This window comes from Pantherophis guttatus, chromosome 5, assembly GCF_059756535.1.
Source record: "Pantherophis guttatus breed Tessera chromosome 5, ASM5975653v1, whole genome shotgun sequence".
Taxonomy (NCBI): Eukaryota; Metazoa; Chordata; class Lepidosauria; order Squamata; family Colubridae; genus Pantherophis; species Pantherophis guttatus.
In genome coordinates this window covers 102,532,057-102,554,142 of record NC_142067.1, presented here as the reverse complement: position 1 = coordinate 102,554,142, position 22,086 = coordinate 102,532,057, and the positions used below count along the sequence as shown (strand labels likewise).

Genomic DNA, 22,086 nt, shown 5'->3' with positions numbered 1-22,086 from the left:
TTGGTTTATATAGCTGCTACTCTCACATACCATACACGACTCTGAGTAACATGTACATTAGCAACAAAGGTCAAGAGAATTTTGTTAGGCCCCATATCAGATTAGGTGGTTTTCTGATGTTCTTATTTTAATCCATTCAAGAATATCAATCTGAAAGCAGTTCCAGCATGGTAATGGCCCAGATAAATAGCTGTCCAATCTTTTCTTAAAAACTTGAAATCCCCTTGAATTATCTTGAGAGCATTTGATGCTATCACTGGACTGAAGGTTGCAGTATATGGAAGAACCATTTGAGCAAACAGATGCCTCCGTATTGGTGTTTCAACAAGATGGAACTCAACATTTGTGTTTGGAATGAAAATATAATGCTGATCCATATATGTATAGGATGTAATTATATAAACACTATGAACACCCATGGCTGGCTGGGGCATGTCATGAGAATGGCTGATGGTCGGATTCCAAAAGATCTGCTGTATGGAGAATTAGTGCAGGGAAAGTGCCTCAGAGGGAGACCACAGCTGCGATATAAGGATATCTGCAAGAGAGACCTAAAGGCCCTGGGAATGGACATTAACAACTGAGAAACCTTGACCTCCGATCATTCAGCTTGGAGGCTAAAGACGCAGCATGGTTTTCTCCAATTCGAAGAGACACTTGTTTGGCAGCTGAGGCAAAAAGGCAGTCCCGAAACCAGCGAAATCTGGGGGCTGGGCAGGGGACAGAATGTATCTGCCCTCAGTGTGAAAGGGATTGCCACTCTCGAATTGGCCTTTTTAGTCACACTAGATGCTGTTTTAGGACCTCTTTCCAGAGCACGATACTATAGTCTCTTGAGACTGAAGGATGCCAATGAATGAACACACATACGCATTGTACCTGAAGAATGCATTTTATAAAAACTTTTGTAACTGGATTTTTAAACCCACCCACCCTCAAAATCAGATAAAATTACTTGCAAGGGACAGATCTTAAGGAAAGAGGGAATACATTACCATTGCTAGGATATTTCATATAGCAAAGCAAAACTACTTCCCATGGTACTAGGAATCCAATTTTTTCCCTTCCTCCCCTATTGAAGTAGTTTGGGGAGACAAAAATTTCCCAATTGTCAATGGTCTGCTTCCATCATAGAATCGTGCATAATAAGAAAGGTTTCCTTGCCTTATTTATTCCTTGCAACTCTGAGCTTTTGTTGTGGCCCGCCAGCGGCCTGCGCGGATTGTGGCTGATCCCAACGAGGAGGCTAGTGTGGTGTCGCGCCAGCAGCCTGCGCAGCCAGCGCTCATGTCAGACAGCGAGGAGGCCAAAAAGGATGTGATGCCAGAGGCAGAGACTCAGCCAGGGCCTTCAGAACCTCCAGAGGCTCCTTCCAGTGGAGAGAGCGAAGTGGAGAAGCCTCTCCTCAATGCTCGGGCACGCAGGGCTGCCAAAAGGCAGGAGTGGCTATTCAGGAGGAGGAGGTCTACTCGAGAGTAGGGCTTGAGGATAATTGGCCACTCCCTTAGCCTATTTAAGTCGCACGCAGCTAGTGCGTTCTTGCTGGAAACAACGTCTCATTACTACAGAGCATCTTGGAGAGCGAGTGACTTCTCATATCTGGTTTTCTGGCCTGGTTGCCAACCTTTGTCAGACTTTGTTCTTAATAACTTTGATAAGGACCCTTTGCATGGGAAGCCTGCATTCTTGAAAGGGGTTTGGAATTAACGGTGTTTGTGAAGCTTGGTATGTGTCACATTCTCTGGGAATCCGAAGCTGGGGCAGAACAGCTTTAGGGTTCAAAATTTTTCAGAAATTGGAAAATGAGTAAGGAGAAGACACTGTCTGGAATACTGGGGAAAGGCCAAGTGTTTCCACTGTCATTTGGGCGTTATCCTGGGAAGTTGTTCAGAAAAGTTATTAAGCGTCAAATTGGGTCCAGGCGCCCTGCTGCCTGCTACATCTTTTGAATGACAACTCCCACAATCCCTTGCTATTCATTAGGCTAGTTAGGGCTGATGGGAATTGAAGCTGAATCATTTGGTGAGCATTATATTGACTGGTCCCTGACTTCTAGCAATTACATGACTCTTTCTTCCATCTCTTCTGTCCCTCCTGATGTTAAGGTTTCATTATATCACTCCTAAGGGATAAAGCATTCTCCTTGTATCATTTATTTTCTTTGAAAGAATTGCAGGAGCAACCACAGGAATGTTCCTCAGTGGTGAAATCAGAGAAAGATGATCCATACATGGTCTCCTTCCACAATATAATACACACGCATGCATACTTACACACACACAAACACACTCTCCAAAAGCAATGAGTCAAACCAACTGTCATGAAACAGCTCATTTTCAATGGTGTGGTTATATTAAGAGGCTGGCAGCAACCATGAAACCAAAAAGAATTTCCTCTTTGCTTTAAAAAAAATAAGCTTCAAATAGAAAGAGGTCTGGAAAAGCATTTCTGGTCAATAGAGGACTATGTGGTTTTGTATTTTTTTCCCCGTGTTCATTTTTAAAATGCTAGTGAAGACAGTATTAGTGAAGATTTGCAAGGATTGGTTCATGCACCATGCCAGGCATATAAAGTTTTCAATATTTCCATAATGATGTTTGAAATGTAGCATTACATTTTATTCCCTCCACCCTCCACAACCACAATATTTTTTACTGAAGTCACATTGTCTCAATTTCCCCATTCATAACAGAGGAAAGCTCTTACAGTCTCCTCTGCAGATGATCTCATTACCTTGGCGCAATTACCATTTTTGAGAGGTTGAAACCTTACATGTAAGGAACTTGCTTTTCTAACAGATAGGTAGTAATGGAAGGAAGGGGTAAGAGTAGGGGAGAGGAAGAAGAAAAAGGAAGAGAAGGGCATAATTAGCTTATCCTCCTTTCCCTTCCCTTTCCCTTTCCCTTCCCTTTCCCTTTGCTTTTCCTTTCCTTTTCCCCCCTTCTTTTTCCTTTCCTTTCCTTTCCTTTCCTTTCCTTTCCTTTCCTTTCCTTTCCTTTCCTTTCCTTTCCCTTCCCTTCCCTTCCCTTTCCTTTTCATGCCTTCAAGTCAGTGCTGACTCTTACCTAGACAAGTCCCTACAGTTTACTTTATATAATACTTTAAAAGTGATTTCAGGGAGAGAGGGAGAAGGAAAGGGAGGGAGAGGGAGGGAGGGAGAGGGAGAGAAAGGGAGAGAGTGGGAGAGGGAGAGGGAGAAGAAGAGGGAGAGAGAGAGAGAGAGAGAGAGAGAGAGAGAGAGGGAGGGAGGGAGAGAGAGAAGCTGACTTTGTGCCTAAAGCGGGATTAGAACACAAGATCTCTTGGTTTCTAATCTTGTGCCTTAACTTCTAAAATAATATCGTGAAACAGTTATATTTACTTTTCCACAGATAGTCCTCACTTAATGACTACTTGTTTAGTGACCACTTGAATTTGTGATAGCACTGAATAAGAGCAATTTATAAGTATCCCTTAAGTCACATGATCTGTACTTTGGCCACTTGGCTCTTCATTGTGACATCAAAGTATCCCAAACACCATTTGCAACCTTCTTTGCTGGCTTCTGAAAGCAAAGTCAAGATGGAAACCAGCAGGAGGTGATAAATTATATGACATTCTCACATAATGACCCATGGTGATTTGCTTAACAATGGCAACTGGGAGTTCCGGAATTGCAATTGCTAAGCAGAATAGTCACATGATGTCACACATTGTCATATTTCATGGCCACATTGCTTAGCAACAGCAATTCCAGTGCCAATTGCCATCATTAACTGAAGACTATGAATATTTAAATCTTATTCAAGTATTATAATTCTCATGTGAATAGTTTTTTAAAAATATACTTGATGCTTGCACAGTGGTATTTCTTTTTACCTGATTTCTAAACACAATTTCTAGCGGGCCAATACTACCCACAATATGGAATAGCATCCCACCCCTCCAAGACACCAACTCACCTGGTATTCTAAAAGCACCTTTAAACCTGAGTTTGGTCCCTGGCCTAGAGTTAATGGGTTTGAGGAATGGGGATGCCAGGTCTTATTTCATAGTGGCTGTTTTAGGCCAGGCTGCTTTGCTTTCTCTTTGTAATTATTTTAACTTTGTATTAGACTGTGTAAGCCATTCAGAGTCTGTCAGAGTGGATAGCCATAACAAATTCAACAAAATAGATCGCTCTTGTCAGCTATAATGTCTGAATGGAACTCTAGAACAGTGTGTCAGTGTTCCAGAAAACCCCAACTCCAAGTAAAGATGTGGAAGCAAGCATTTTCCAAAGTTATCTTTACTAGAATAGGTAACCTGGCACATCTGGGAAATTCTGAATCTGAAAACCCGGATTTTCCTTCAGTAAGTCAAAACTCCCCAAACCACCCCGTCTCCCCAATCGATCACATGCTCCAATCAACGTCCGTTCCATCTCGACCCAGCCCCCTGCCCACTCCTTTTCCAGATGCTGAATCACCCTGACCTTGACCGACAGGAAGAATACTATTATGTTTACTAACCCCCTCTCCTAAACCCCCCTCCTACTTTCCCACACATGAGGAGGTGGCAGCATTGAAGCTTCCGGCTTAATATGGCTTCCAAAGCTGACACAGTGTTTCCCTAGCTGGCCAACCTTCAATGTGTAGATTCCAACCAATGATGGCCAATTCTGGAAATTGCTTAGGATGGGAAACATTGCTCAGGACAATGTTAGACTTATGATGTGGCGAACTAGTTCCTTGTTCAAAGGCAGCACTTTGAAGAAAGCCACCTTCTTACCACTCTACAAATGTAATATAAAAATGACACAGATGCTCCAGTCCAACAATCTATTTTTCCATATGCAGATTTTGTTGCTGGATTAGGAGTTGAAGATGGACCTCCAACAGAATCTTTCTCTATTTTGTAGGACAATGATACATAGAAATGGATACTCTGGACATGGAGAAAGTTTGAGTTGTTGGCAACAAAATAATATTGTGGAGTTCAAAGGGATCACATCAGCCGTTGAATGTTTACTGCAGTCAAGAAGATGATCGTCTCTACCACATGAAGAAGAACTCAGCATTTGGTAAGTGGTTTCATTGTCAAAATGCTGTTACTTTTAGGATTTTTTTCCTCCCAATCAACCAACCAGAGCCTGTCTTTCTATAAGTCAATAACATCGTTTTGTTTTCTGTGCTCTCAGATGATAGAGAACACATGGGATATCCTTTCAAATACTTGAAAATGGGGGTAAGCATGAAATGGAAAACATTTATGGTGAGAGTCTCAAACAAAACAACTCACCAGGTCCCACTTCAAATGTCCATCAAAACAGTCAAGTTGGCTGCATTCACTCAGAACAAAACCATGAAGTGTTTTGTTCCAACTTCAGGCCAGAATTCTCAGAGCATGCAGATTTTATTTCAACCTCTGAAAAGTCAAAACGGTCCATGTGAATGCCAGAATGGTTCATTTTAAGATTGTTTTCTATGACAAAACAGTCAAAACACCATTTCTCAAAACATCTAAGTCCTATTCTGAGGTCAAAAGAAGCTGCTTGTTCCTGTGTCAAAACAATGTTTGACACAAAGTCAATTGGATTGAGTTGGGTGACTACAGAAATTGAATAAATACATAAATAAAACGAAGTGTAACATAAACATTTTGTTTTCAGCTCAAAACATATAAAATGTTTGTCTTAAGACTTTTCATAGCCATTCGTAGGGGAATTGAGATGGGGCCAAATGATCATTCCTCTTATATTTATATAAGACTTATATTTCAAGACACACCACAGGATGTATGGTCTTGTGTCCAGCTCTGGAATGCATCCAACATGGGAACCAGGGTTTGCAACACAACTTTGTTTTTTTTGGGGGGGGGGGCAGTCATTGCAATTTGTACAGGACACTTCTGCTCCTCCTTGAACTTTTTGCAACCATCTCCCCCTTAGTCACCTTTATTTAAGGCTTATCCAAAACCTCCAGTCTCTCTTCATAATATTTAATTTTAAAATTTCTGATCATTTTCTGCATTTATTCCAGTTTTCCTAAATCTTTCTTAAAATAGGTACACAACCAGAGTATTTAAAGTGGTATCTTACCAATGCTGAGTACAATAGAATCACTGTATTCCTATTGAGGCAGCCTAAAACTTCATTTGCCTTTTATGAAATATTTGGCTTGGGCCAACCTCAGTGATGTGAACTTCCATGCACACACCATTATGAGGCCAGATACTCTCTTGGCTTAGGTTCTGTCAAGGGTAAACTGAAAATCTTCATCATCTCTTTTGCCTAGAATAATGCATATCTTCTTTTCTAAGAAACTATCTCAAAATGGAACATTAGAAGTTTCTATGTTGCTCTTTTCATTCATAGGTCTTTCATTTTCTCCCCTTCCTTTTATTTTGAACTTCCCTGAACAATCTCTGCTTTATTTATCAATCTTTTGCTACTTCAGCTTGTTCTAAACTTCTGTTTTCTTTACATCATATGTACAAATCTCATTTGAACATGCTCTTCCTTGGAGACCCATGTGTCTTTCTGCCTTCTGTGTTTCCTTCCTTGTTTTCGTTTTCCCTTTTTTTTTTCTGCAGTAACATTGTCTGCAGAATTGTTGCTAAGTGCATTTTTAGTTTTCTTTTCCCTTTTTTATGAACTCTCTTCCATTGTGACCTCTTTCAATTTTGTTTCCCAAGTCTTCACTTTTAGATAATATCAAGTCAGGAATAAAGTTTTACCTCATATCTTTCTTCGTCTTTTGATCTTTGATTTGAAAGAGCAAGGGATCTGAAAAACAGTTCAGGGTTTGCTTGGAAGAATCATGCTTCACATCTTTCTTAATAGATGTGAAGATAATAAAAAAAAATACAGGATCATTACTACTTCATAGTTCTCTAAAAGATCTGTACTTTGATTTTGGAAAATATCATCCATACCTTCTTCTTTGATGGGTAACCAAGAGCACACTCTCTTCTCCCATTGGTTTTAACCCTGATGATCATAAAAACAGCACCAAATTCTTTCCCTTGGACTTTTGTGTAGATGCTATTGTTAAGACACATTACAACTATTCATCTATGTCTATTGTTTCTGTATCTTTCAGTGGCTGTATTCCACTCATAAGAATCACCTTCACACACACTTCTCAATTCTGTCTATTAACTGATACTTGCCATCCTCAAAAAAGAGTTCAAACTCAATACCTATCTGTATTATTCTTTCCCTTTTGAGTCTTCTTCCAATGTATAAAAATGCAGTTCCTTAAAATTCTTTCCTTGAGCTTCAGACTCTGAAATGATGTCGCTGTGGCCTTAATGTGTGTGAGCAAACATGCACACCGTGAGGTATGTGCGCCGTGACTGTGCGTGTCTGCTCTGTGATATGAGGCCAAGAAGAAGGAAAAGTCTTGGTTGAACTTTGGAAGACCTTTGCTCAGGACTTCTCGTATATTCAGGGGCTAGCCTACACCTCTTCCAACAATGAGTTTGGCGGTGATCTAAGGAAACGTCTTCCAACTCTTCAAGATTGACTTTAAGAGCGCCGAGAAGCCGAGAGCAAAAGTAGCAGTGGTGGGGGGATAGGGGCGTGTGTCCCTCTGCAAGGAATGTGAAGGGAGGTAGACACCGCGCCTCTGAGAAAAAGAGGAGGCGGTGAGTTGGCCACGCTCACTCAGTCACATGACCCCAACACACACCAAGCCATGCTCACTAAGCCACGTCCACCAAGCCATGCCCACAGAATCTGTAGTAAAAAAAAAATTGAATCCCATCACTGGTAGAGATCTCTTTGGATCTTGAGCCTATCTTCTGAGGTATTGGCTATTTCTAACACCTTGGGCACAGATAAACCTCCAGGAGGCCTCAACAACTCTCAGAGGGAGTGTTAATGACCAGATGACTACAAGTACTATAAATCGTTCAATTCACACACACCCATTCATTCAGAACTGAAGAAGCTTCTTAGATGAGAAGTGAAATATCTTCCCCCCAAAAAACCCAAATAAAGTCCAGTTGCCCTTTGAAAGAGCATCTTTGTGATTTTGAAGGCTGGATACTAGAGGAAACTGGGAGGAACTAAAGGTTACAATTAAAGGAGAAGAATACTTAAAATTTACTTATTAGTACAGAATAGAGCAAAATATTTTAACATTGGAGATATTGAAGGATATTTTTGAACAAGGATATTTTAGAAATTAATTTTAAGAGCGTCTGCCTCTATAGATACACTGTGTTTAAAAGATGTTATGTAAGATTGAAACTGATTGGAAATTGTATTTAAAAATGACAGGCTACAAAAATGATATGGAAAAAGAAGCTATACTGCACCTACACAAGAAACTGGATCATATCATAATACTTAAAACAGATATACAAATAACAAATCAAAAAAGTGACCTGGGTAATTTTCCTATATTGAATCTACAAAAGAGACTTGTTAAAGCTTTGAAGAATTTTGTGAGAAGAAACAAAGAAAAAAATGAAAAATATTCAAGTTCTAGGTCATTATTTGAAGGAACTAAAGATCAAAACTGTTAAAAGTAAGATGAGGGAATATACTGTAATGTTGGTTTATTTAATAAAGTAGATATGTTTTCTCTGATAAGCCTTAATGGATTTTTGCAGATCAGGACTGATGTGATAAGATTTTAAGGATTTTTTTATAGACAAGAGTTGAGATATGGGAAGAAGAAATCATTTGCTGCATTTTAAAAGAGATGATAAATTACTAAAATTGCTTATATTTGTGATGAAGGAAGAAGTTATTTCTTTAAATATTTCTTTTCTTGACTATATTCTTATTTTCTTTCTTTTTCATTTTTTCCCTTTTCTGCACCTTCTATTATTTTTGTTTTTGTTTTTTGTTTGTTAGTTTTTTTATCTTTCCAGTTGCAAATGTGGGCAGTGGTGAAATCCTTCACGGGTTGCCACCGGAGGCAACCCGGGTTGCCTGCGCATGCGCATTGCGTGCCAAACACGCGCTATGTGCACGCATATGCAGTGTGTGCCAAATGCATGCTGTGCACACACACATACACAGTGCACACCAAATGCACACTGTGCGCACACACATGCACTGTGCGTGCCGAACACATGCTGCATGTATGTGCATGCACAGTGGGCACCAAATGCATGCTTCACACGGAAAAAGGAGCCGTTTGAAGGTAAGTAGAACAGCGAGGGGGGGAATAGCTGTGCCCTGCGATTTAGATTTGCTAGAAAGCAGGATTTCCTGCTTTCTAGCGAATATACAGTAAATCTCACAGCACAGCTGATCATCGGAAATACCAGTTTGGATGAACCAGTAGCTTTTTTTTTTACTACCGGTTTGCCTGAACCGATGTGAACCAGTAGCATTTCACCCCTGATTGTGGGTCTCAGAAGGGGCTGGAGAAATACTCTTTCTGCTCTCACAATTCTGCAAGAATCCATCTTAATAGTGAGCTGACTTAAAATCAAACATCTGCTGTACTAATTATCTTGTTGTTCCAAGAGATAAATAGGATATCTTTTCCCTTTGCAGCTAAATAGGAAAGTAGAACTGGGTCTCCCAATAACTGGAGGGAAAACACATGTCTAAAACCATATTATTTGAATTGCAACTGGAATTACATAGAACCCTTTTAATTAGCTGACAACATCCATTATGTGGTAAATTTGTGTTTGTTAGACCACTGTTCTCCTGGCAATATTCTGATGATTCCCGCATTGCTGATGGCAGCTGCCACTAACTAGGGTGGAGAATGGCTTGATGGGATTGCCTTTAACCAGTAAGAAACCCAGCCAGCAGCAAATAAAAATTCACTGAACCAGATACTTCATTGTATTTTCCTTGTTAGCAAATTTAAGTCAGATTTCAAATGTGTCTCGCAATACCGCTGCAAAGATGAGTAGAAATGTGTGTTTATTTTAGTACATTCTAATTTGTTAGTGCAGATTGGTCTTCATTCCCAAGGGAAAGTTATTTTAAAGCCGTTGCCAAGAGACTTCAGAAATGAGCAGCCTGATCAAAATAATAACTTGCTGCCATGAGCAAGCTCATAAATTGCTCCAAGAGTGCAATTTAAATTATTTTTAACTAATAATAAGCCTGCTCATGCCCCAGCAATCTGAAGAGATTTCATTTGGCATACCTGTTCTTAGCAGTTGTACCCAAGGGAGATGAGAAGACATCATCAGACACAGCCTAATCCAAAATATCTCCCCTTCAGATTGCTACTGAGGATAATCATTCATTTCTTGTTTACATATTTCATTCCTTGGGCAGTGCTTCAGGTTTGATTTCCTGCACTGAAAAGCAGTCCTAATAACTTCCTTAAGGCACTGAATTGTGAGATACATGGCAGTGCTGTTCCTCATTTGATACCAACTTCAGCAATGCCCATGGATGCTCATACATTGACTGGACTGAATTATTCTTCTGGGTTTGGGTCAGCATCACAAACAAAGCTGGACTGATGGAAAAGGGGGAATACAACAGGAGGGTGAGGGAAATGTGTGCTGTCCCTTTATATTAAGAAGAAAAACAGTTGAGAGCATTTTTCTATCGTGATAGAACTTATTTCCACCATTGTGGAGTCAATCCTGAAGCTGAAGTGATGGCAGGGGATGAAGCTACAAAGTCATAACTTCCACAAGACTTCTGGATGAATTTAACCTTTTCACAGATTTAGGCTTGAACCTAATTATAAAGTTCATTATGCCAGAGTCAAGGAAACGGCATTCAATAAGCTTACTATCTAGCAAGCTTAGTCATGTTCTCCTATGCTAGAGACTCCCCGGCTTCAAGGAGATGATTGAGCATGTCAGAACTTCAGACCATTTCCTAGAATACTATGAGCTGGACAAAATTCCCAATGATCACAAGAGAATTTTCCCATTTATTTCCAGAAGGAGTCAAATTTGAGGAAGACACAGACTGCCCGTAAGGATAAGAAGGGACTTTTTTTTTATCATACAGTGTTATGTTTATCACATTGTGATATTACTTGGAATTGTGAGGTTTATCTTTCAACATAACAACTGCAATAGCACTTAGACTTACTATATATACTGCTTCACAGTGCTTCACAGCCCTCTCTAAGCCATTTACAGAATCAGCATATTGTCCTCAGCAATCTGGGTCCTCATTTTACTGACCTTGGAAGAATGGAAGGCTGAGTCAATCTTGAGCCGGTGAGATTTGAACTGCCAAACTGCTGGCAATTGTCAGTCAGCAGAATTGGCCTGCAATACTGTGTTCTAACCACTGCACTACCACAGCTCTTATAGTACTGATTTCATTTTGATGAGGCCTTCGGGTTAATTATCTACCATCAACACTATGGTAGAAGCAGCAGCCTTGGCTTAACAAATGCCAAATGCATGTTAAGACACCATATTTTTCGGAGTATAAGATGCTCCAGACTATAAGACGCATCTACCTTTTTTGGTGAAGAAAACAAGAAAAAGAAATCTGCCTCTGCCTCCCAGCAATTTTACCTCATTGCAACGAACAGCAAATAGCCTGCTTTACTTTCATTTTTGTTTTCAGCATAGCTTGATTAGCACAAGAAAAAAAATCTGCTCCCAGCAATTTACCTCCTTGCAGCAAGCAGCAGAGGCCTGCGCAAAACAGCTGAGAGTCAGGAGGCCAATCCCAATCAACTTGTGCTAATTAGGCTGTGCTGAAGCTGAAACGAGCTGTTTCTTCTTGCTGCTTGTTGCAAGGAGGTAAACTGTTGGGAGGCAGAGGCCAAAGGGTGGGGGGCAGTGGGTGGGCAGGGCTGCATTCGGTGTATAAGACGCACCTAAATTTTCACCCCCTTTTAGGGGGGGAAAAGGTGCATCTTATACTCCAAAAAATACGGTAAATACAAAATATGGAAGAATAGGGGTACCTTAAACTCATCACCTGATAGCTCAGTCAAAGCCTCTCCAGGGCTGGTTTCATGAAGTAAGCCTTTATCTAGACTTATGCCAAGATAGTTAACCTTCCATGACTTGAGAAAGTGTGATAAATGTAATGCAAGTGATCTATAAAAAGACAAGCATACAGGCCCACTCACAGCATGCTACACTCTTTTTGAAAATCTTTAACCATTTTTGGATTACAGAAAAGTAACAGAGAAGTAATAACCCTCTGTGGTTCAGGTGTGATGTGCATTTCCTTTTGCTATCTTCCCCTTATCAAAAGGAACACAAGGAGAGCCTCAAGGCTAAATCTACAACTTATCACTAAACAAACTCTGTCACTGCAATAACCCAAGTCCTCTCTCCGACAACATGCACACAGCTATCTCTCTCTCTTTCCCAGTCTTGCACAATTATTCCAAATGACAATAGGTTCATCCTCCGTTTACTTTGCTACAATGGTTTCATAAATATTTTTCTATACCATCCTTTCCCTTTGTCTGTACTCCTAGTGCTCATAAATAAACTCTCTTCCCAAAAATTGAATTTATCCTGGCAATCTCCCCCCTAGCCTATTGAGGATAGTCTGTGGATTTACCCTGCAGGCAGGCGCTAGCATTTTGTAAAGTCATTGCCCCAGTTTGCCAGGAACAATACACCAAATATTTGCCCATCAAACAAAAGAAATGTCCTCACCTCTTAAAACATCCATAATAATATTATTACCAAAGTGTAAGTTCACCCCAAGCACAAAAAAATAGGCTGTTAAGATAAAATAAATTTAACAAGGCCATTTTAATTACAAACTATAACATTACTTCAGAACATTTCAATTTCTACTTGAAGAAAGACATTTTAAAATGAATTAGGGGAAGTACATTGAGCACAATTTTTGGAATTCTCTCCAAACCTTTTACTAATAGTGACTTAAAGTGTGTAATGAAATAATGCCTTACTTCAGTGTAATCTCAAAAAAGCCCTTACAGGAGCTCCTCTGTAACAGACAATGACAAGAACAATAAATGAAGTAACATTGTCATTCCATACATTGCAGGCATATCGGAAAAGCTCAGGATCATCTTCAGCCAACATACGTGCATGCTTCAAACCCAAGAATACACTAAGGCAGAAGCTTGTCCATCCTAAGGATAAAACCACCCAGACAGAAACTGAGCAATATGGTATATGCAGTACAATGCAGTGAGCCATGTGCAGATCTGTACGTTGGGGAAATGAAACAACCACTTCATAAATGCATGGCACAATATAGGGGAACAAACACATCAGGACTAGATTCAGCAGTCCATCTGCATTTAAAAGACACAGACCACTCTTTTGAAGACAACAAAGTCCATATTTTGGACAGAGAGGATTGCTGGTTTGAAAGATGGGTTAAAGCAGGGGTGAAATGCTCCCGGTTCGGACTGGATTGCCCGATCCGGTAGCGATAGAGGCGGATGGTTCAGAGAACCGGTAGCAAAAATCCATGCCCCCCCCTCCATGCCCAGCTGAGCCGCACAATCATCAGAGGCTCTTTTTTTTACTTTTAAAAGCATTTTTTCTACAACCTCTTCAGAGGTTGTAGAAAAAATGCTTTTAAAAGCTTTTGACGATCCCAGCTGAGTTGCCTGATCAGCAGAGGCTTTTTTAAAACTCAGCTTGGATCGTCAGAGGCATTTAAAAGAGAAAAAAGGCTTTTTCTCTTTTAAATGCCTCTGACAATTAGGAAACTCAGCTTGGATTATCAGAGGCATTTAAAAGAAAAAAAGCCTCTGCCAATCAGGCAACTCAGCTGGGATCATCAGAGCCTTTTGAAAGCATTTTTTTACAACCTCTTCGCCAACCAGTCACATTACCCCACCCCACCAAGCCATACCCACAGAACCGGTAGTAACAAATTTTAGATTTCACCACTGGGTTAAAAGGGCCATCTATGTCAAAACTGAACAAAATTGAACATAGGGGAGGGATACAACATCATCTATCTCCAATCTACAACACAGTCCTTTCAACAGTTCCAAGAAGGCTCCACACCTATTTGCACCACTCAAGTGACCCTGATGACACAGATAAACCTCCAGGTGACCTTAATGATCCACTAAAAGAATGCAAATGACTAGCTGTCTGCAAGGAGTATAAATCCTTCCATTCCCCACCATGCAATCAGAGCTGAAGAAGGTTCTTGGATGAGAACCGAAATGTCTTCAAAGAAAAACCAGAAAGTCCAGTTGCCTCTTGAATAAAAACAGCTTTGTGTTTTTTTCAGTGTGTGGATTTCTACTTCACTTTGTGTTGTTTGTCCCTGTGTTTGTGTGCATGCATACACTGGAACCATAGGTTGAATGGCATATGCCCTACTTGGGTCACATGACCAGGAGAAAAGGGTTTAGAATGGAGCAGCTAGCAGTATTGGGAGCCTCTGTCCAATTCTCTCTCCAACAGGGATCTATGGGAGGGGGTGATTTTCTTTTTCTGCAGCCCCAAACCAGTTCCAATCCATTTTCAAACTCAATCTTCCTTTTGCTCATTTATCACACCATACCAAATTTGGTGCCATGCTGTTCAACTTTTAGAAAATTATCCTGCCGACGTGCTGACAGATAGATAGGTAGACAGTAAAATTGCTTTGCATAATTTCTTTACCACATGCCATTGGGTTGAAAAAAAAGTAAAATTGGAAGAACATTTTTCTTTCAAAGGACTCTGAAAAATGTACCTTGGAAAATGTATTGAGGTTTTAGAAAAATAGCTGTTTTCTAGCCATTAGAGTGGGGAAAATTTACATTTCGCAATGAAAAGGTGTTTGAGGAAATGTATACACAGCTTGCATTTATATTTTCCTAGGCCCGAAGAAGGAATAATTTAGCTGTGATAGGGGTGCTCAATTAGGAATTCAGCTCTCAAGAGAAAATGTGGAGAATCTTTCCTGATTTTAAGTTTTCTACACTAAAAATGCACAGACTTCAGCCAGTAAAAATCCTTCAAAGTCACCTTGTGGAGTATAGTGTAGGAAATAGCATTAAAGACTTCCTGGACAGAGTCTTAATATAACCCTTTTGACTGAAACAACATTAGTGCTTCATTTATAAACTCCGGAATACTAATGCTAATGGCATTTTTTCGTTTTACAAAGTCACATAACCACATCTATTTATATAGTAACCTAATTTTAACCACCATGCCAGGTGAAATAAGTTGAACACAATTTGCCTGCTGTCATCAGGATATAAATAACAACAAGCCAGCAGTATAACTCCTGTGGTATCTATCCTTCTCAATGTCAAGCTGCAGAAAAAGTTTAAATGTAAGCAGAATTATGACATACATAATTTTGCTGACACCATTGATAATAAATGAGTCGTTTCAAGAAGAACCTTGAACACCTGTGATTTACTGAGGGGTACTAGGTGCTAAATCTCAGCTGTCAGCAGCACCTAGATGAACTTGCTTCAAGTCAGAAGCTAAGCTGGGTTGTCCCTGGAAAGGCAACACTCGTTAGAAAGGAGGCAAAGGAAAAGGAGGCAATGGAGAACCAGTTATAAACTCTTGCTATTTTTATGGACAAACTTCAAACATACTGTAATGATCCCTACCTATCATTTGCTATCAGGTGCAAATAACCAGGAACAGGAGTTGAGATGTAGCACTAAGAGTTTATTCTGTACCTGTACACAAGAATCTGAGCAACTAATGGTCCAAGCTAAATTGGCACTAGATAAGAGTCAATTGAATTCATGGGGAGCTGAACTTGGGGTCTCTTCTGGCTGTACAACGATTCCAAACTGATGATGCATTTAACCCCACCTTCCAGCTCAGCCTGCTCATCTCCTACATCTGCATCTGCATTATGCAGTGGTGAAATCTGAACTGGTTTACTACCAGTTCGCTGGCCATGCATGCGTGCCATGTGCACTGTGCACCAAACATGAGCTGCGCGCACACACGCAACACGCACCAAAAGAAGGCTTGGGAAGGTAAGTAGAACGGCGCCAGGGGGTGGTGATCAGCTGTGGCGCGCATGGGAACCTTTTTAAAAACTTTTTCAAAGCATTTTTTACTATCATCTCAGGCAAATAGGTAGTAAAAATTGCTTAAAAAGTTTTTTAAAAAAGTTCCGACGATCGTGCATTGCTCAGCTGATTGTCAGAACTTTTTTTTTTTTTTTTTTTTTTACATTTTTTACTACTGGTTCGATGAACCAGTAGTATTTTTTACTACCGGTTCTGGTGAACCGCCCCAAACCGGTAGCATTTCACTCCTGATCTGCATTCTTGTCTGCATCTGTGTCAGACCATTTTCACACATTTCACACCAATAATCCCCAAACCACCTCTTTTTGGTTAAATAGAGCATCAATTTCTCCTGGTTGATCCTTATCCTTTTAAAAACTTATTTTCATGCTCATGTTTTCATACTCATATTTTGTCTTTTATCCTCATCCAGAAAGAGCACTTAAAGTAGCTCAATTAATGCTAATACGACTTAAAAACAAGACCAACTTTCATACATCATTATACAGATGCTATTGATCAAAATCTCAACTGAAATGTCATAAAGATAGACAGGTATCTTTACAACCTTCCAATGGGTTTTACAAGCCTTAACCAGGATTTGGCTACTTTGTACCAGGAAATTTGTCTGCTAAGAGAAAAGAAACACCAGCAAGTTTCTGCAGAAGTGCAGTGTTAGAAGTGATATAATTTCCATATAAAGAACCTTACAAAAAGACTGGAATAAAAAGGAATGCTTAATGATTTCAACAGCTTCTAAACCACAGAAGCCACCATATTTGTTGGAAAATATTAGTGTGTTATATTTGTCCTCTAGGATAGCAGATGGAAGAATATTGGAGTGAACTTTAAATAAGAAGTATTCCAACATTTGTGCAGAGCCAAGGTCTTACAATAACAGACTGGTTGGGTGCAGAGAAGATTTAGTTCCCATGTTTGGTTTCGTGTTTGATAATAGGAAAAGGCACTTGCTAGATCACTTTGCAGTTCTATGTTTGTGATGAATTGTAAAAAAACAAACAAACACAGACACACACAAACTTTTCCTGCTGCCTCATAGGGCATAGATAATATCAGCAGTTTTATAGGGTGTGGCTTTTTTCAAATTAGGAATGATAAACAAATATAAAAGGGGCTAGATCCGTGATGGTGAACCTATGGCACATGTGCCACAGATGGCACGTGGAGCCATATCAGTCGGCACGCGAGCTCAGCTCCGGCGCACATGTGAGTGCCGGCCAGCCAATTTTCGGGCCTTCTGGGCCCACCAGAAGTAGGGAAACAGACTGTTTCCTGCCTCCAGAGGGCCTCTGGGGGTGCGGTGAGGAAGGCCATTTTCACTTTCCCCAGGCTCCTAGAAAGCCTTTGGAGCCTGGGGAGGGCGAAAAACAGGCCTACCGGGCCCACTGTGCCATTGTGTGCCAAAAGCAGGGGGAAGTGTAGGTGAATCACGCGCTCATGCAGGGGATTGGGGCGCATAGAATTATAGGTGTGGGCACGTGTGTGCGCGACCTCCCCGCGCTCCCCCCACTTTTGGCACACGATGACAAAAAGATTAGCCATCACTGGGCTAGACCTAATGGAGAATAGTTTAATTTTAACTAGTACCTAGACATGAAAAAATACATTATTCCCTAAAATGTCAGTAACATCATTCCCAGAAGAAGCATGTTGGACCCTATGGCAGAATTATCATAAATTTGACGTGTAAATCCATAACGAGGTGAAGTTGTCTTTGTAACTGGGTAAAACTGAGCTCCATAAAGGAAGATGGGTTTACTCTTTGGCCATAAATGTGCTTCATTTTGTAATCATTTGGGAATGATTATCTCCTTCTCCTCCTTCTCCTTCTCCTTCTCCTCTTGAAGGTATCAAAAGGTGTTTTTTTAAATTTTAAACTGTTCAATAACATCACCATTATTTTTCAGTTATATGCCCTTGGATATTTAGAAAATATCATAATTTTGTTTTTATTATACTATTAATTACAAACTAATCAAAATGGCAATATTGGCTAAGAAGCTTCAGGACTCTTTGGGGACTAATTTGAGGGTATCACAACATCACCTGTAATTATTTGTAACCATACTGTAAAATAAAATAAGTAATCTCCTTCCACTGTTTTGTGTGTGTGCATGTGTGTGTACACACACACAAATCCTTGAGATTCTTCTTCAATAGTAAATTAATACTAATTCATTTCTGAATTAACATAAAAAATTAAAAGGATGACTGCTAGGATGGATCAGAAATAGTTGATCTTTTCACATTACACATCACTCTCAAAGTTGCACTATAATGTAACTTATAAATAAGTAATAACAAGCACCTACCAGTTATGAGTTCTTAGTTTCCTCTACAATTTTACTCTAAAAATAAAGTCAAATTCAAACTTGAGATCAATAAAAGCTGCATAAAGGGCTTAGTGGTGTATTTATTTATAAACCAAATGAAATATAAACCCCTGATTCAAAATAGAAGATCATACCCAAAATTCAGCCTGTTTCCCCTATAAGTTGGGGTGAGTTCAAATCTTTGTTTTTAAAAATAACCTATTTAAATGATAAGATTTGATTGTCCCCCCCCCTCTCTCTCTCTGTGTGTGTGTGTGTGTGTGTGTGTGTGAGAGAGAGAGAGAGAGAGAGAGAGAGAGAGAGAGAGAGAGAGAGAGAGAGAGAGAGAATTTTCCTGGGGACTGTGTGGTAAGTTCTTGAAGTTTTTCTTGACAAGATTTTTAGAAGTGGTTGTCCTTGCCTTCTTCCCAGGGCTGAGAGAGTGATCAGCCCAGGATACCCAGCTGGGTTTGTGCCTAAAGCATGAGTAGAACTCACAGATCTTCCAGTTTCCAATCTGGTGCCTCATCCATTACAGCAAACTGGCTCTCACTATAGTACAGAAACAGCTTATTTATTTTGCATTGATTCAAAAAATGGCATTTTTTTCACATGTTTTTTACCCAGAAATAACCTTTATTAATTTTAGAAGATTTACCCTCTGGTAAATAACTACAAAAAGTCACCCTGAATCAGGGGTGGGCTTCAAAATTTTTAGCAAGGGGTTCTCTGCCCAATTGCTGGGTGGGCATGGCCATAGTGGGTGTGGCCTAATCGGCCTCCTGCAGCACAGTGGGGAAAGCAAAAATGGACTCCCCAGGCTCCAGAGGCCCTCTGGAGGCCGGAAACATGCCCAATTCCAGCCTTCCTGAACTTCCGGTAGGTCCGTTTTTTGCTTTTCCTGAGCCTCTGTGTGCACCCTGCATTTACCTGCATCCAAAACAGGCCGCATAGGGACTCCTGGGAGGGGAGGGGCAGGGTGGGCGGGGCCAGCCAGGAGTAGGATTTGGGGGTTCTCCAAACTACACAGAATCTTAGCTAGAGGTTCTCCCGAACCCCTGGGAACCCCCAGCAGTCCACCCCTGCCCTGAATTTTAATTTTGAAATGTCCATTATTTATGGTTTCATCTAGAGAAAAGACAAAAAACATTTATTTGATTGGGACAAAAATAAATCCAAAGTCTCTAATGCTAGATTACGAACAAATACTTTTTACATACTATTTAGTAACTCTTCAATTGGCTATGTAAATGTATTGTCCATTTTAGAGAAGGAGAGAAAGTTCGTTCTGAGTTACATATATAAATTAACTGCATTTAGGCAAAAACAATAACAATAAAAAAATTTCATCAAAGACCATAAATAGTATGGTATTTTTTGATATGTCTGTGACGGAAGAGAGCCAATGTTGCTTGATATAAAGTTCATGAGTTCATGAGTTCTAATCCTGCCTTAGGCATGGAATCCAACAGGATGAATTTGGGAGTCATTCTGTCAACCTAGGAAAAAAATACAGGCAAGCTACTCGCCAAGATGTTGAAAAAATTAATTCTGCTGAGTCTTGTTCCTATAATTACCAAGAATTTGACTTAATAGGTCATATCAACATTATTTTTACTTATTGATCCTATTGTGAAATAGTTAATGAAATGTTCAAATCATGTATTTCAGACAGGGATGAATTAGACAATCCCAAGGACAAAACCAACTAAGAAAGTAAATGTGAACTGATTCTACCGGGGAGACAATCAGAAGGAAGTTGTATCAATATAATTCATTGATTCTGTTAGTACTTTTCCATATGGCATTATGGGTAAAATGATCTGCAGTGTCTTGCTTCGTATTACAGCCAGAGACACATAAGTAATTTCAATGTCAGTGTTCATCTTCTTTAAAAGGTTTCCAGAATGCTAGACTTTCTGAAATAATGCTCCAATGGCAGAGGTGAAATGCACACTAAAAGAAAATAGGCACTGCAGTTGAATTGGATACAGTACTGATTTTGACATCAAATCTTCTAGAATGTCAATATTTACCACCTGGAAATTCATGCATACCACCAGAGCCAACTCAAAATATCCTGCTCCCTGCATGGGAAGAGCTGAATCATATTTCTTTCTTGCCTTATCAAAGTACAAGCATATAAAATATAATCCACATTATTTTGGCACATGAAGCAGAAAATCCTACAATATTAATAATTACTAGACAACCCGTGACCTGCTAGGTCATCGTTTCAGAGATATTTCCTTACCGGATTTCTCAATGCCTTTGACAATGTCAAAGCTTCTAACGCACTGGAAAAGTTCTTTAAAATTCAGGGAGATATTCAGAGATGCATCTGCTTGGAAAGTAGCCCATATTGAACTGTATTGCACAGTCAAATATCAGAAGCTGATCTCAGGAAATATTTTGCAACATGTATTGTATTGTATTGTATTGTATTGTATTGTATTGTATTGCATTGCATTGCATTGCATTGCATTGCATTGCATTGCATTGCATTGCATTGCATTGCATTGCATTGCATTGCATTGCATTGCATTGCATTGCATTGCATTGCATTGTATCATAAAAATGCTTTATGATAATTTTTAAGTCCCAAAATATTTTATTAAATTTGCCAAATTTTATGGGTTCTGGATTTTGGAGTATTCTGTAAATTAGTCCATTTGAGGTACCTGGTTCAAAAATGGTTGCCCCATGATGCACTCTTTCATCCAGTTAAAGGTTACACACAAACTGGAGAATTTTAGCAGTATATAGATGATCAAATTTGTTGTGTTTCCTTTGTGACATTGAAGTTTGATACTTGAGATGGCCCAATGGGAAGGAAAGCTTGGCACAGAAAATTGAAAAAAAACAAAACAAAACCAGAAGAAATACAGAATGAGTTTCTTGATCCACTCACCTGGTTAGAACTTCTGCCCAAATTATAGTAACTATAGTAGCATGAAAATAAACAAGCTTTTGCGGGGAAGGGAGAAGATATTGAAATGTCTTTTGCCAGATTGTCCTGCAAAGTGTTCATTTGCATACATTTTCAAAGCCATTTTACGTGCAAGAAATTGATGAGCAAATCTTGTCATTTAACACCCAATCATAAAACATTTGAACTTTATATCAGAATAACAATTTACTTTTTTTGCAGACAGGTTTCCACACTAGATAAGATGAAAATTCATGTTCCATGCTAGGAAAATATATATTGAAGTGAGATTAATTCTGTAATTATTTACATACCTAATTTGCAGGTTTCTTTCTGGACTACATAAAAGCTACACTTTAACGTTCTTTGCAAGGCATCATGAAAAATGGAAGATTCCAGAATTTATTTATTTATTTATTTAAAACATTCATATATCCATCCACCTTATATTGAACTTTATGTGGTTCTCAAAGCCATTAAAATGATATCAATATGCCCTTAAACATACCTATATCTATTAAAATCATAAACATTAAAAGCTGACACCAATGTTAAACTTTCACATGCAGTCCATCATTATCTCCTCAATCTCAGTGTTTGGGGGAAAAGCAAGTCCTATGTGTTTTTTGGAAAGCTAGGAGGATGTATACCAAATTTCAGAGGAAATAATGTTCCATGGGATAGGGGCTGCCATAGAAAAGACAGGCTTCCTAGATCCTATAAGATAGCAATGTTTAAGGAAAGGAGTATGCCATATCTGATCTGGTAGAATTAGGAGACGTCCTTAGGGGATAAGTGATCCTATAGATAACCTGACTCCATACCACATACGGCTTTAAAGGCAATAACCAGCACCTTGAATTGCATCCAAGGAAACTGGAAGCCAGTACAGTTCATGTAACTGAAGTGTTATATGGCTAAGGGCACTCATTGTTGTGCATGCTACTGCATTCTGGACCCATTATAG

The 22,086-nt window shown here is 39.5% G+C and overlaps 1 long non-coding RNA gene across 5 annotated transcripts in view; it reads left to right on the top strand.

Annotated features, from left to right (window-relative positions):
* LOC148113544 (uncharacterized) overlaps positions 1 to 8,560 on the top strand; it is a 36,771-nt gene extending 28,211 nt beyond the window's left edge. The window contains exons 1-3 of one of the 5 annotated variants that reach the window (XR_015728313.1): positions 3,701 to 3,803; positions 4,818 to 5,041; positions 8,246 to 8,560. This is a non-coding gene — a long non-coding RNA (uncharacterized LOC148113544). Of the gene's footprint in view, positions 1 to 3,700; positions 3,804 to 3,890; positions 3,945 to 4,244; positions 4,333 to 4,817; positions 5,042 to 8,245 lie in introns of those variants that run through there. The other 4 variants (XR_015728317.1, XR_015728316.1, XR_015728315.1 and 1 more) reach the window with 4 other exon arrangements.
* The last annotated feature ends 13,526 nt before the right edge of the window (positions 8,561 to 22,086 follow it).